General features: G+C 38.6%; 1 protein-coding gene across 2 annotated transcripts in view; it reads right to left on the bottom strand.

Annotated features, from left to right (window-relative positions):
- Window positions 1-17166, bottom strand: part of zcchc7 (zinc finger, CCHC domain containing 7) — a 111703-nt gene that overhangs the window by 72235 nt on the left and 22302 nt on the right. The gene's annotated exons all lie outside the window — the stretch shown is intronic.

Here is a 17166-nt window from a genome sequence, read left to right as displayed (position 1 = left end):
GGAAGCTGATTACACGACCAACATACAGCTCAATATAATAAGGTGTAAGGGACACCACATTTACTGACTGTATAAATGTTAGTCACAAAATCTAACGTACCTCAGGAAGTGTGCTGACGAGCGTGAGACCTCACCCACTCCTCTTTCACAGACCATGCATCAAACCTGGACGTTCTCTGCATCCACTGATGATGAGATGGCTCCCGAGACGACGATCTCACCCGTCTGGTCACAAGGTCGAGTCTCTGGCAAATACACACTGTGTACTCCAGTCTTAAATGCCACCATGTTCCAATCCATGTAGATGCACCACAGCTGTGAGTCCTGATGAGCCGCAGGTGATCAGCCTCAGGTGATCAGGGTGAGGTCCTGATAAACTCAGCTACACAGCCACTCAGTCCCAAATGCAAGCCACCTGGAAGGAAAAACAAAAGACAGGACAAAAGAAACAAAAAGGCAGCCAGGCCCCCCCCCCAGCCATACAACAGATTTCGCAGTTTCAAAGATTTCCTTCCTGTTCATCCGGGATTTATTCCACCTGTCTTGAACAACGGAAGACTTTGGGATGCAAATGACGTCCAACATACTAAGTCTTAATTACAACTGCAGTTTGTGCATCTGGTCCCAATAAATAGTGTTCAATCAACTCGAGCACAGTGTAACTGAACCAATAGTGTTGCTCAACTTGCTTTAACGGCGTTACCACAATGAGTTGATTTAACACTACTTTGAAAGGGACCATGTGCATCTCCTCCAGTGTTAATTTAATGCTGTTGTAGGCGCATATGGTCTCCAATCAAAACTAAATTGAATCAACTATCATAATGTAAATTAAATCAGTGTTTATCAACTTGGTTTTACAGTAAGAGTTAATTCAACACTATATGTATTATATTCCACAGTGCATGGATTTTTATTTTATTATTGTTACAGTTATATTTATATTAGTTACTGTATCCTATGGATAATTTATGTTTATCATGAACACACAATACCAGAATTTCACTTGGGAAATCATAAAGTGTTAAGTTATTTTACCTTGTCCATTGTGAAACAGATCATACACACTTGCTGCAGTGTTAATTTAACAGTGCAAAATTTGTTGCATACATATACCGCGTGTCCCCAAAAAATATGCAACATTTTATCAGCAAAGAAAATGGTCAAAGCATATGTCTAGGAAATAAATTTATGGCTGGATAGAAAGCTGAAAGGTTAAGGTTTTTCATACCAATGTCAATATTGGCCCTGCATTTTGTTAGTCTAGCATAAAGTCGCTGCACCTGTTTGACACTCTTGGTCTGGTGCCAAAACTCAATTTTTGTTCGCTGTAGTATGGTTAATCTTGGCATTTTCCAAGTCTTGCTTGGCATCAACATAAACTTCAGGGTCTCTGCAAGTAAAAAAGAAACATAAGTGATTAAGTCTGTAGCATTTAAGGGTCAACCCGAGTGTTTTAAATGTATATTTTTTTGGGACACCCTATATACATTAGGTGTTATGGGTCTGACATATGGACTATTACAGCATGTTGCGTGAACACTGATTACAACCCAAGAAGTTTCACAAAACACAACGTGGAGATCAAACTGAAATAAATCTGAAACAACTGAAGAGGTTTTCTGATTAATGGATCTTCGTCATTCTTTGCAGCTTGGCAGAAAGTGAAACAACTACATGCCATCACCCTGCTTCTTACTGAAACAGCGTTGTCGTCGGCCATCACACATTTGATCGCAGGCTCTTTGATTATCCATCCTCCCCAAAATGCCGTCCGTTCACCCCCGTACCAGCCCAAGCTGCCACCTCCCTTCTTTACCATGTTGGCAGCCAGGGCAGGTGGCCAAACCTGTCAGTCAAAACACCGTCGCACGAGGCAACACCACAGACACCAATTACCACACAGCAGGGGCGCAGCCTGGCAACCGCATGGCAACCACATGGTCCAATCAGGGTACACAAAACAGGGACAAGAGAAAGCCAAGAAAAGTGAGCAAGAGAGAGCGTGTGTATGCGTGTGTACGGCTGGTCCATGTTCAGTTATCCAAAATGACACAAATGAAAGTTTACAGATTTGACAGAAGCAGGTAGTCACTGTGTCATTTCAATATCCGTTAGCTGGTGGTTTTCAATTCAAATGCAAAATTTATCTCCACCTATCTGTTTGATAATCATAACGGTTGTTATTAACAAGCAGTACTGAGTCATTTGTGGTTCACACTAATCATGCATCTCTTTTTCAAAAAAAAAAAAAAAAAACTAATTGAAATTTGCCTTATTTAATTATGCTGAACATGCTTGGATGATTTGTGCCCTCCACACATTGGTGACATAAAAGTACAAGATCTCACATTTAGTTAGTTTGGCTGCTACATGAAACCATTCTTTGCCATTTTCCATTATAATTATGCAACCTTTCACTTGAAATAAAAATTAGAATTTTGGTGACAAATGGATCTTTTGATGCCTCTGTATCAAGCCGCATGATTAAACTAGAGATGTCTAAGATTAACAGTGGTGGAACAGATGACACTATTGCAGCCCCTTGAATTTACGTTGACCTGTATAATCATTGTATTTTGGCATAAACACCAGTGGGTTGCGATTATGCAGTTGTGGGGACCAACAACTGTGCATGTTTCCCATCATTCCATACTCCAAACCACATATCAAGGGTATTTTTAGCTAATCCAGATCTGGCAGAATGTAAACTAGTCAGATGTGTGTAAGGAGAGTGGGGTTGGGATTACTAGTTGCAATAGGCACCTTCGACAAGCTAATACCCGAGTAGTCCACTAATTTTCTTTAAGGTCAGTCGGATAATTCAGTAAGTATGATTTTCCTCCAATTTAAGGATAAATCATTAATACAAAATAATTTGTTTCAAATAACCTTTGAGTAATTTTATATGTTCAGTGTTCTTTTCCTACACAGTTCTCAAAAACAGAGATGGGGTACTAGGAGTCGAGCAATTATAGCCACAGAGATATTCAACATTTTTAATAGTCATTAGTATCACCCATTTTTAAAGCCAAAAGCCATGAAAAAAATTTTTCTTTTTAAAATTTGTGAGCCGTTGTCTGCATGTGATCACGCCACCTGCATGGTCTGTGCACACTAGTTTACAGCTACAACACAACAAAGCTAATGACATTTAAGTTGACATTTTATAGAAATTAGTATTATTTCACAGATGGGAGGTTCATCAAATAGCAATGTTGCCTACAATGATTTTTAATCTGTACTGAGAGATATTTTGTAAGATTCTGTCATTTGTGCAAAATAAAACAAACAACACTGATAAAAAAAACTGAAGGTGGTCAGGTATGGCATTCAAAGGACATTAAAAAAAACCCACTTAAGCTGTAGGGACCATAGTTTCATCTAATATGAGTGACAAGAGATGTAATCCAATTAAAAAAATCTTTAATAAAAAAGTTTACATTTACACCATGCCTGATCAGTTCAGTTCTGTTCCTCACTAGATTAAAGCTACTGTATGGATGCATGTTTTGAAGAAGGGACCAATTCTTGTGTCCATTCAATATTAACGTTTTTAACCTTTTAAATGTTATTTATAACCTATGCATAACACCAAATGACATAAAATAAAATGTAAAATTTGCATCATATTTAACTTAAACATAATGGATTCAGATTGTGGCTCTCACAACAACAACAAAAAAAATACAAATCATTTATTTTATTCCACTTCGCATAGGCCCAATGATGTCTGAGAGCGCCCCACACATACACACCTCCATATCATATGGAGAAAATGGTCCATTACTTCAGGCACTGACGGCCCACTAGCCCATACCAACCTTTTGAAATATGAATGCCTGCTTTCTGTTCTTTAGCAGTGCCCCACACACAGCACTACCACCTGATTAGTTAGACGTCATGAGTTCATACTATTAAAACTGAAGGCTACTGTCCCACAGACTGACATAGAAGGTAGCAGTTTGCAGACAGGAGCTATGTCGGGTGTATTTATATATTTGCTTGTTTGTTTAACTTCATAATGATGCTGTTTATGGCTTCCTTTACTTTTTGCGTGAAGATCATATTTAAAGATTCTGTAAATTAAACATCCGCTGTAAGGCATATGTGTAAGAAAGTTGTGTGTTCAGATTTTGTGCTATTCTAAATTTTCACCCCTTTTGACAGTTCTTTTTTTTACTACAGGTAATAATTCAAGTATCAGTTTTCGGTTTCCTACATATTTGTTACATTAACCCAATAAAAAAGCTGAATCTAATCAGTTCAATTAGTCAGGCAGGTATATGAGCTAATCAGTAAAATCACCTGTTTTAGGTGCACAAGTAGAAGCAATACATGGTAGGACTTTTACTCAATGAAGCCGAGGATTTCCACATTTCCATGTAGTTTACTGCATTAATGTCATGTTTCAACGCATAGTCTTACGGGTTTGTTTGTTTCTTTTTTCCAAATAAAGGTAATTTGGGGTTTCACTGCATATACGAGTAACTAACATGCCTAACTCACACCTACCGTGCCCTTGCTTTCATTCCATTACCTTCTCAAAACTTCACTTTCTGGTATCTACTTAAATTTTTTTTCCACTGTAACTCATTGGTTTATACGAGTATCTAAAGATGGTATTCATCATTATACTGAAGTTTCAAAACTGTAGCTTGATTGTGATTACTCACTTGTAGGTTGCTTTGGATAAAAGTTCATGTAAAGTGGAATTCACATTATTTGTTTATTGTTAACATTAGGAACAGTCAGCTAATGCTACCAGCCTAGTTAAATGATTTTAATTAACGTAAATTATAACTATAATACAATGTAAACTATAACGGTGTTGGTGGTCTCCCAGTAGTTGAATTATGAACAACTGAACTTTCATATTATAGTTTTAATATATCAAGAACGCCATAAAAACAGAAAGAACAGCTGTACTTGAAAATGTATGACAACTTTAATTTTTACAAGAAATATTTAGTAAAACTACAGAACCACGTCAACAGGATTTGGTTTAAGAATATTAATCTGTGAAATTCAGAAATGGCAGTATAAAATAAAAAAGCTGTTCTGTTTTTTTTTTCCTAACAGAAAAATCCAGTTTCACCAGAACTGAAAGTGAAATTGTTAATCCTTTGAATTCAGCAAACTGATGCAACCCCCCACCCCACCAACAAAATTATATCATTTTACTGATGCAGTGATCCCACTGTTGGATATCAAATCACTTACAAGTTTAAAATTTGACATATTACTGCAGGTCAACAGAGCACAACAATCAACAAGTGTTTGTATTTTATGGCTAAATACTACACACGGTCAAGGAAATACTTTGCTGGTAAAACTGACCATATCAGTCGAGGTACCTTTATGTCTTCAGCAGTGGAACACACAAACACCAAAATACAATGTCTGTAAGGGGCAAATATATTTTAATAAAACCAGTGAGTTGCAACCTCAATTTCATTTTGATGAATTTCCTCCTGCGGGAGTGAGCGAGGCAGCGGGCGGGAGGGTGGATAGACCGGAGAGCAGGAGAGGGAGTGTGGCAATGGGGGCTGGGAGGCAGATAGAATTTTCATGATTGTTATTTCTGTTATTATACAGGAAAGAGTGGGAGGGGGAGTCGATAAATGGCGGTGGTTAATCTGAGGCATTTTGTGAAGCGCTCCATTATCGGGCAGGTTGGGTACGTTGAGGGGGTTATTTTTCTGAGGGATCTTTGGCCCCGGTAATTAAGCTCCATTCACCGGGCCCTGTTCCTCAAATTAAAAATTTGTCATTAAGTGGAATTTACCATAATGCCTTTTTATCTGCCGGCGCTTCAGCATGCATGTGTGCAGAGGGTAGAGGTGAAGGAGGGGCGAGTAGAGAGGTGAGCCAATAAGGGCGCACAGTAGGGTCTCACACACACACACACACACACACACACACACACACACACACACACACACACACACACACACACACACACATGCGCACGCACACACACTCATGCACACGCACGCACGCACACACAAAAACAGAGAGAGGAGAAAAGGCAAATTGAAAAACTGAAATAATCCTGGACACCACCGCACGTTTGCATGAGCAAACAACACACACAAAAGCCACCCTCCAGCCCAATCCTTCAAATCCACAGCCTTTGGGGTAATTAAATAATGGTGCTTTAAAGTTTTAATTTAGATTTGCCTTTTTGCTTCCTCCTGACTTTGTGCTGCACAGCCACAAAAATCAGCCACAATGTGCTGCAGTCGTCAGTCGGTGCGACAGTCCTTGATGAGCAGAGGGTACATTGGAGAGACTGAATGATTAAAAAACAGAATCTCTGTCTCTGTAGGTTTTATAAAACAATACAATTATTAGTCTTTAATTAGAGCAGCCCCTCTGTGGGACAGGGACAGACAAAGAACAATAGAGGATTAGAAGAGGAGCTCCTAATATGGATTTTTTTCTTTTAAATCATGTCATTCAAATAGTTTATGAATGCATCCAGCTGCCCTCCTCATCTGGCAAAGTTGGAAGCTGTACAACAGTCTGAGATCGACAAAACAATTACCAGTTTAAAGTTGTGAACATATTTTGATGTTGGGAAGTGAATTTTTTTTTGGTAAAACAAATTTTCTGCATCATCAGTCCCATCTAAAGCACTAGGGATGTCCCGATCAAATCATGTGATCAGAAATCGGGCCCGATCACGTGGTTTCAGACTTGATCGAAATCGGACATTGCATCCCGATCAGGAATCCGATATAGATTTTATCCTCATTATTTTGATCGGCGCTATTTCAAGCTCATTATTGCAGATTAATGGGTCTTTCACGCGTCAGAAGCATCAGGAATCAGTCTAAAAAGCATTATTTTCAATGAGATGCGTTGCTTTTTAGAGGCGTCAGAAGCGTCGCGTCAAAAGCCGAGCTAAAGCGCTTGTCGGCAGGCTGACGCGGTCAAAGTTCAAACCAATCTTTTTTTTTTAATTGAACAAAAGAAAAAACATAAGTTCAACCCAATCCAGCTTTCGACGCTCTGAGCTGTGACGTAGCTTTGTGCTGTCCAATAGGAACGACGCGTTGGGCCAAAACACGGAAGACTAGTGGCAGAAACCACTGATCTGTGCAAAACAGATCGGTGCAGAAACCACTGATCTGTACAAAACAGAAAGGTGTCACAGGACTGCTCATTTATAGAGCAGTTTTCTGAAGAAAAATCCTTGGAAATGTTTTGTGTTGTTTGTTACCTCAAAATTTCTGATTACTGTTTAAAAAAAGTTTAGAACACTTGTAATTAAATTAGCTAAATCAATAAATGGTTCTTTAGAAACCTTTCATCTGTAAATTAAAACCACCTGTTATTTCAGATAATTTCTTGTTTAACATAAGGAACCTTGGACATTTATTTTTAGACAAAAAACATGGAATTTGTACATTTTTTAAGTCTGGTAGATTATTACTTGATTGTTCAAGCTACCTCAAGGAGAAGTGCACTGTTTAAGTGATAAATAATAAAATAAGGTGATTAAAATGAAAATATTATATATTTAGCATTTGTTCATTGTTCATTCAGTTTTTTTAAAGTATCAGATCGAGACTCTGTATCGGCAGATACTCAAAATCAGATGACTCAGAATCGGATCGGGGACAAAAAAACCTGATCGGGACATCCCTATCAAAAAACACTAAAGTATTCAATATACAATTTTCCAAAATTAAGATGTTTAGTGATTTTGCTCAAATTTTCACATCACGAAATGAGTTGATTACTAAATAAAAACTATTTTTAAGAAGATGAAAAAAGCAAGAATGAAGGCTTAGGAATAGGAATCAAGAACTGGTTTCAGCTGAGAACCAGTTCAAAATTTTTCAATCTATCTGAATCATATTCCCCACACATTATCAATTCCTTATGTTGATGTCTAGTGGTTAAGGTGTTGGGCTTGGGTCCAGAAGATCATGGGTTCAAATCCCCACCTGACTGGAAAATTACTAAGGGCCCTTGGGCAAGGCCTTTAATCCCCTATTACTCCCGGTGTATAGTGAGCACCTTGTATGGCAGCACAACTGACATCGGGGTAAATGTGAGGCATAATTGTAAAGTGCTTTGAGCGTCTGATGCAGATGGAAAAGCGCTATATAAATACAGTCCATTTCATTTATTATTTACTTATCAATACCAGCATGTTATTCTGATACTACTGTGTTGTAAAAATGTACATGTCATTAAACGTCACATCTGACATCATGACATCCAAATCTGCTTCAACAGCAAGAGAAGCTGAAAACCTGCGTAGGCCTACATTATGTTTTTCCACAGAGGAAAGGGATCAGGAATCCATAAAGAATCAGACCAATATGCTTTTTTATCTATCAGTTCAGCCTATCAATTCCCAGTGTCCCAACAAAAGCTACCAAGATCAATGAGGGACAAAGCAGCCTAATATTATATATTTTTTATTTTAATAAAGGATTAGACGGTCACTTGTTATATGATGAATACAAAACATGAAGTCACTGAAAATTATGAAGTTGTGGCCAAGACCCAGCTGAAAAAATGAAGCATTCAGCTTCCATTTTTCAATTCTGTATCTCCGTTTATTTTGTGGAGATGGAGACTGATGGAGGAATTCTACGTCACTCAAAATAGGAACTAAATATTCCACATGTCCAAATGCCACAGGAGAGACAAGGTGGGGAGAGAAGGCACTGGATGAACAGAAGGGGGTCTGAGGTGCAGAGGGACAAACAGAAGAAGAGAGGATGGGGAGAAAGAAAAAGGAGAGAGAAAGACAGATGGTAGAGGTTATGCCTGGTTGAAAGGAGCAAGACGGGAGGAGGCTGTTCTGGAGGTGTGTGTATAGTAAGAAACATCATACTCCTTTTTTTAACTATCATTATTTCACTTTTCATCCCTCCCCCTCCAACGTCCTGTGATTCCTGATTTCAAGATATCAAATACATTTCAATGAATGTCAGGCACACGTTTCCCTCCGGCTCAAATCCTGTGCATTGCCCAGTTTGAATACATATTTGTTTAAGATTTTATTCAGTGATGAAGAAAACAATTAGATCTTCCTACATTTGACTGACAGATGAATCCTGGGTAAAATAAACTGCAGGTAGAGCTGAACAACAACAACGTGCCATCAAAATCTGGAAGTGTCTCCAACATGCTGCACAGCGAGGAACGGCAGAATGGCAGCGGGAGAGGATGAGATGATTGGGGGGCGGGGGTATTATTTACTGTCGTTTAATTTGCTCCTCTCTGCTCCGTCCATGCCTTGGTTTTTCTGACAGGTAATAAAGAGCAGGAGCTTTTCTGACAAGCCCATTTGAATATGGATTGAATAATATAACTGCAGGGCTTCCCACAGACGCTCTATCCAAGTGTGCAGCAGGACACAGACCCCGGCAGCCCTGGCTGCTGCCAGGGTGCAAGTGTATGGCACGTGCACGCACGCAAGCACATGCGTGCAGATGCTGACATCATGGTAGTTAATGCATCAACAATAAGGAACCACTGCCACTCATCATTATGGTGCAGGTGCGCACATCCATGTCTGACCGCTTCTCAACTCTGCGCTTTCTTCCTCATCTTCTTTCTCTGGAGCCTCTTCTTCTGTCCAACATCTCTTCATCCCAACTCCTCTTCTAGTCTTCCCTCCTCCACCACTCCAGCGTGTCCCCTCCCTCCTCCACCACATGGTAGCTGCTGAAATCTCATTCCCCCCAGGGCAGCCTAAATTGAATTGGTGTGTTTATATGAACAACAGGGCCATTGTTTTAATATACCTTAGAGTTTATGCCGAATGCCTCAATGCTAATACCGATGGAACACGGCCGCCCTAACGCAGCACTCATCGCTTTCATACAATTCATAAGAGACAGAAAAGAAACAATAGAAATGAGTATTTACTGAATATACATGTGTTTGTGGCCAAAATGTATTTTTTAATCAAATTATCTCTGCACTTTATCAAAGTATTTTAAGCATCCCCTCATCACACATATAACTACAAGGAATGTTTCAATCCAATCTCACTTGCAGGTAATAAAGTTTAGAATTACCAAAAAAAAAAATTTTTTTTAATGTAATCAGAAGCACCTCATTGGCCCGCATACACAAGATTTTTTTTTCCTCCCAGAAATGTAACTGAAAAACATAGGGTCCTCTTATAATCAGGGCCATCATATATTTGACTGAATGTGGTAATAAATCCAAGTCACCGGATTTAAGATTTTTACATTTCAAGGTGGGTCCTTGCATTCTTGCATTGCGACGTGTGTGTGCATGCATGAGCTTTAGAAAAGACCAGAAGTTACCTTGATCTGACGAGTGAAGCTGACGTCCATTAGATGTCTTTCAAATCACTCCAGAAGTGTCATCAGGTATTAGAAGTGTTTATTTCTCACTAGCTACTACATAATATGAGAAACATGTTAGGCTTACACAGAAATGCAGTGGTTTTGGAGCGTTTTCCGCCATGTTGGATTAGCAGCCAGAGAGAGAAGAGCCAGGACACGTCACTGTACCTCTCTACACTGATTGGCTGCCACCGTATGCTTCCCGTAATGCTTCGCACAAGTCTGGGGAATCTCCCACGTGATCTATGATGTCAATGTAATTGAGTGCATGGGTCTCAATCGTTGCTGTAGTTCAAGGCCGTCTGTTCTTCTGAAATTTTTACATTCAAGGGAGCTTTTTATAATTTTTTTCCAGACAAAGCAAATTTTGATCATTTTGGTAATATCATGTTATGAATCCCCTTCTTGAAGGCTAATAAATAAAATTATAGTAGTGTAAGTGAAAATTCTTCTTATGCCTAAAATCTTAAAAAGCTCAATGGCCCTGTACTTTTAATGAGTGAGAATATTTTGGAACCTTTCCTGTGAGAATGCCCTTCATTCTTGTAGCTTCTGTGTAGATTTTTTTTTGTTTGTTTATTCAGTCTTGTTTAAAAAAAACCCACGAAGAATCCACTTGGATTACAGGTTTTTTTTGTTGTTGTTGTTGTTAATTTACTGCAGTGCTGTTCAATAGTCGTGCAGGGGTGGTGGCCAAGTGGTTAATGTGCTTGGCTTCAGTGCAGAAGGTTCCGGGTTCAAATCCCACCCCTGCTACATTTCTTTATGTAATGTGGAGTTGCGTCAAGAAGGGCATCCAGCGTAAAACATGTGCCAATTCAACATGCAGATCCACCTTGGATTTGCTGTGGCGACCCCGAGTGCAAACAAGGGAGCAGCCGAAGGGACTTACTTTTAGTGCTGTTCAATAGTCAAGTATACACCCTGGATTGACTTTAATGTGCTGGCAGTTTGCCCTGTGCAGGTGTAATCTCTAAAGGAAATATAAATATCGGCTCGGGACTTGATATCAACAGATACTACACATTAAATTACTTGGTTAAATGACTCAGTTCAGGAGAAAAAAAAAACGATCAGGACATCCCGCGTAACCACACATCTCATCCACTGATACAGTGAATGAAAAGAAAGAACAAGGACTGAAGAAGGGTAGGTTTTTCAAGATTAGCGAGTAATTCTGAATAAATATCCGGAGATTTGGTTGAGGGAGTCAGTCATGCTCGTCGACTCGCAAAACATTCCCCATTTTCTACCCATCTCCCCCTTCTTTCTTCCTTTCGAACTGCTGTTCCTTTTTCTACTATCCTTGTGTCAGCCTACAAAAGGCTCACAGTACAAAAGGGAGAAACAGGCCTGACACACTCAACCCAATTTCTATTGATCAGTCTGGATTCTGAAGACACAAATGTGTTCACCTGCATGCACACATCTGTGGCGGTATATAGAGTCCTGTGAGGTCAGGGACAGTTGTTCGCTGCAACTGACTTTAGCAGCGGTCAAACAGGATTTTAAAGGACAAACAATTTTAAAGTAACCTGCTGTAAAACGTAGAACCCTGACAGTTCTAATTATTTAGATTTCAAAAAAGTGTCTGAACAACATATTAAATCTGTACAACCTTTCAAATTTCACAAAACTGACAAAATTTAGCTTCTACTGAAATCCAAACATTATAATGTAGATTTATTTTTTAAGCATATTCCAAAATTGCAGGTCATTTTAATGAAGAGACCACATTTATCTGGGGCAAATTTATAGCGAATATTTTGTCTTCCTTCTTCCACCGCCATGCAGACGGACAGCAGGAGGAAGCAAGCTGTGCGCATGCGTGAGGTTTTGAGATTACCTTTGACCAGACCAGCTTGCGTGTTGTGCATACACATTTTACAAAATAAATGAGACACAGATTTATACAGAAATAAACTGTTTCAGAGCATTTTCCACCATCTTAGTTTATTTTGCTTGAGTGAGCAGCCATCTGACATCGCACTGCTTTTCTTTACTCCGAATGGCAATCGCTGTGACCCTCCCAGCATCCCTCACCAGATCGGGAGAAGTCCCCACGTGATCTAGGACATCGCTACCAAAAGTAGGACATTCCACCTTAGAATTGGAATATAATATATAAGATATACCTTACTGACTTTTCATGTCATCTGATCACTTGAATTTCTCCCCTTCAGGGGTCAAAATTCGAAATTGTTTAGACAATATCATATTTTAAATTTCTTATTCAAATGCGAAGGAATAAAATTGCAGTGGTGCCAAAGAAAATTCTTTTTATGACTTAAATCTCAAAAACCCAGAGGTCATAAAGCTTTAAAATTAGATTTGCAGTTTACCATTAATTACTGTATTGTAATTACAAATTAGCATCAGAAAGTAAAAAAAAAAAAAAAGAAAAAAAGAAAAAAGTCATAACTTTGATGCAGCACCTCCAGAGAAAGAAAAATAATTTAACTGGATGGTGAAGAAGAATTGAATGAGTGGCATCAATGCAATAAAAGTAGAAAACAATGTTAAAACACACACACAAAAGTAAAACCCATGACAGCACTACAATTAATTTAAACCACTAAAATACAACTGTATTTCGCAGTTTTATTTAAATAATCTGAATGGGGTTTTTTTTCCTCCTTAAACTCCACTGAGCAGTACATGTAAACATTTATCACCTAGTCGCTCTCACAAACACCATTTTTTTTTTCACTCCTTAAATTTGAAAATGTTTTGTTTTTCAAGAGTAGCTTCGATGTATTTTTAGGTCAGGTAACACATTTTCATTCAAAATAGCCTTGTCAAAAAATAAAATAAAATAAAAAATATATATACACATCAAAATGTCTGCAAAACAACTAAAGTCAAAGAATTCTAAGCCTTAAATTAACATCTGACAATAGCCTATAGATTGGCATTTATATAAAAAGTAAAATTCACAATTATAAATTTTGTACACACTGACAAATGTGCTTTAACAATAAATTTTCACTTTTATTACAATCGTCTGTTTAGGAACAGCAAATATAAAGTGGTGATAAAGAAAGAGAACACCTTAAGAACCTTCTAGCGAAGCCCAGAGGGAGAAAAATCCAAAGTTAAGACTTTTAAGAATGCAAACCCCAAACACATTTGTATTTTAGGATTACTGAGCAAAACCTTACAACATTTGTGAAGTCCCGCTCATAAATACATAAGCATGTTGTGACAGAAAACACATCTGTTCTCATAGAAGGAGTGTGATAAACTCGTGAGTTGTCTGGCAGCCTGTGCCAAAATATCAATGACTAAAGTCCCCAACAAGTTGGTAACTATCTCCTTTACTCAGATTGTATCCACAATAATTAGTTTTCTCTCCAAACGCTGACTTCGACTTTATCACTTGCTTGCCGCCAGAATCTCAGCATTCCATTTAAACATAATCTCCTGGATAAAGGGCCAGCATAGGTGTGCTAATGCACTAGTCCATGTGCACGCAGACTTCACTTGCACAAGCTCAGACTTAAACTTCAATCACAAGCACAATAAGATTTACCACATCTAAACACATTAAGGTTCTAGTGGAACTCTGAATAAGGACACACTGTTCACCATGTGGTTGATAACACAAACCCCACATACCGAGGCACAAATTCACACCCTGCAAGCCCGGCATAGCAACAGCCGTGAAACACCGGTTTGCTCTCAATCTGTGGAAGGGTGGATGGCAAAGGGAGTGAAATAAAGAGATGGGACAGAGAAAGGGTGGAGTCGGGGGGTGAACTGTGGCTCCAGGCACAGTATCAGCAAATTTCAGCATGTTCACTTGAGAAAACTGTGCTAACAATTACACTGCCCAGCACAAGGGCACAAAATTTGGTTTAATTCTAACATCAAGGCCTTTCTTCAATATTCGGCTCCTTTAAAAAAACTGTTCCTGTGGTTGTAGTCCACGTTTTACTGCCTTGCATGGATCAATGGAAAAGTTACAGTAATTTAACAAGGCTTCAACGCCGACTTTGAGAAATGTGCTCAGCTTACCGGAAACCCTGCACACCTTACTATGCCAAATTCAGATAAGACAAACAAGGCCAAGCAAGCAACAAGCACATCAGTATGACAGGATCAAGACGGTGGTGGCCGAGTGGTTAGGTTCTCGGTTCAAACCCCATGCCTGCCACATTTCTCCATGTAATGTGGAGTTGCGTCAGGAAGGGCATCTGGCGTAAAGCTTATGCCAAATCAATATGCAGATCTAACTTGGATTTACTGTGGCGACCCCAAACAAGGGAGCAACCAAAGGGACTTACTATGAAATTTTAGTTGTATTTCAAGTTGTGATCAATGAAAAAACAAAATGTCCACAACTCTGATCAGTTCAATTCAACAAATATTTAAAATCACAGTCTACATGTTAGCAAACTAAAGCTTTTCCTCAGATTCTAGATGGCTTTTCTTAATGTAAGCCATGGTGCACGATAAGTGCACATCAGATCACAATACCCATGGTTTGGATTGAACCACAGTTTTAAATCATGGGTCAGATATTTTATTTATTTGTTATTTTATTTTTTTAATAGAAAAAAGGGTGGAGGAATATAACATTATGTTACATTAAAGAACAATGAAACCAAAAAAATTTTGCCCATGGTTTTGAATGAAAACATGGCATCCAATGTTAAATATTTTAAAATAAAATCTTCTTACTGAAGTACTGGGCTCAACTCACCACACCTTGTTTGACTGATGCAGTCCGGCTGCACAGTCCTCCCTAGCAGTCACAACCACTTGGGAAAAGTCAGGAAAAGACACAAACCCCAACCCTGAGCTCAGTGAACTCCCAACCACCACTTAGCGCAACTTATGGCTTGATGCTTGGACCGACATGCATCAAGTGTTCACCAGGCTGCCTCAAGCCCAGTGAAAGGTGGCAGATGTCATCTGCTTTTAACATGCGACATTCATGGGAATGCACAAATGCTCTGATTTCACTTCAATTCTACATCAAGGATTACATGATATTTACATTAAAAACAAGACACCTTAACAATAAATTTGTATTTCACACTATCATTGAAACTTTGTAATTAATCTGCAGTTCATAGTCATGCTGAATTGTGGGGGTGGTCCACATAGATCACATCAACTGTGATCATCATCATACATCCCGAGTGCATGATGATATTTTTCTTTTTTCCCTGAGAATAGTTGCTTTTCAGCTTTTATGAATTGGTGTTTGTCTCCCATGAAGAAAAACGTCAGGCTTTTCAGGAACAGACATTGACCACTTTTTGCCATTGCCCACAAGGCCAGTAGCTTGGAGAAGTTACTGGCCCCACCAAAATTCTACTGGCCCAGGGATACGTGTGTGACACAAACTACAGCTGCCAAAATTTTTAAATTTTGAAGCAACTTTGTGCATTCTAAAGCTGAAATTAATGGACACACAAAATGGCCATTAATTTACAACTTTTTTGTTTGAACATGTTTATGTTTGAACTTACTTTATACACAAGATTGGGTAGGATTACAGTGGTCCCTCGCTATAACGTGATTCACCTTTCATGGCCTCACAGTTTCGTGGATTTTTTTAGTCCAATTTTGCATGTTTTTTGTTTTTTTTACAGTGCACTGTGTTCTGCATCCCCATTGAGCAGGCCGGTCAAGGCACCGTTCTGCGTGTCTGTTTATAAGAATCTTCTCGCCCAGAAGAAAAAAGAGCGCCAACAATTAACCATAACTGTGTTCTTCACTCGGAAAAAGACACCTGCACCGAGGTATCACTCAGTGGAAAAAGACGCTACAGTGGAGCGGCGCCAGGACGCAGAGGCGTGATCAGAGGAACTGTGAAATACTGGTCAGTCACTATTAATAATTTCTTATGTGTCCAACCTCGTAGGTTGATCGTTAAAATTAATTTTGTTAGTTCTAAAAGCCATCATAAATATTTATAGGAAAACGTTCTATTTTTATTTCTCAAACAAATGTTTGGGCCTGAAAACAGGTTGGTCTTATTTTTCTACTAAGGTTTGAACTTTGAGAGTGTTTACACAGAAGAGTGAGAAAATGTTCATGCCTGTTTGAGAAAAGTGTATAAAGTGTGTAGTGAGGGGTTTTACAGCCATAAAACGTCTATAATAATTGTAAAAAAATAACGCTGACCACTTCGATGATTTCTCCTATTGCGGGTTATTTTTAGAACGTAACTCCCGCGATAAACGAGGGACCACTGTACTTTGAAAGAATACATGTGGATTACATGTATGTATGTACATACATTTGGATTACATTTCAAAGTAATCCTACTCAACCTTGTTTATACATTAACTTTTTGTTTTATTTACACGTTATTCATTGTTGAGCATGTCAACAACACTTGTGCAGAATAACATTGAGTGTTACATTGTTACTATTTAAGCTGTTATTTTTTTTTTCAAATTTTCCTGAATTTTTAAGTTAGAAATGACCTTGCATGCACTTACTAATTTAAGTTGTTTTATATTTTACTTACCATTTAAGTGTTGTGAATGAATTTTTAAGTTGGAACTGACCTTTTTCCTGCCTGTTGTCCAGGTTTGGGTGGTTGTAATTTAAACATTTTAGAGTTGCATTCATTCAAAGCGTTCTGTTCTGTTTGCATCTTTGTTTTCTGCAGCTTCCCATGCCGAGAATTTAAAGATGCTCACGAAGATTTCCAAAGATTGGTAACAGAAAAGGCTGAATGCACACTCCACTTATTATTCTTCTCCTTTCTAGTTTACTGGAGGTTTGCAAACCAACATGGTGCATTACCGCCACCAACTATTTAGGTGTGGAGCATTAATGGATTCGGATGTATGCT

Source organism: Thalassophryne amazonica, chromosome 15 (genome assembly GCF_902500255.1).
Source record: "Thalassophryne amazonica chromosome 15, fThaAma1.1, whole genome shotgun sequence".
NCBI classification, from domain to species: domain Eukaryota; kingdom Metazoa; phylum Chordata; class Actinopteri; order Batrachoidiformes; family Batrachoididae; genus Thalassophryne; species Thalassophryne amazonica.
The sequence above is the reverse complement of the archived record's forward strand: the minus strand, read 5'-3'. Positions and strand labels throughout refer to the sequence as shown.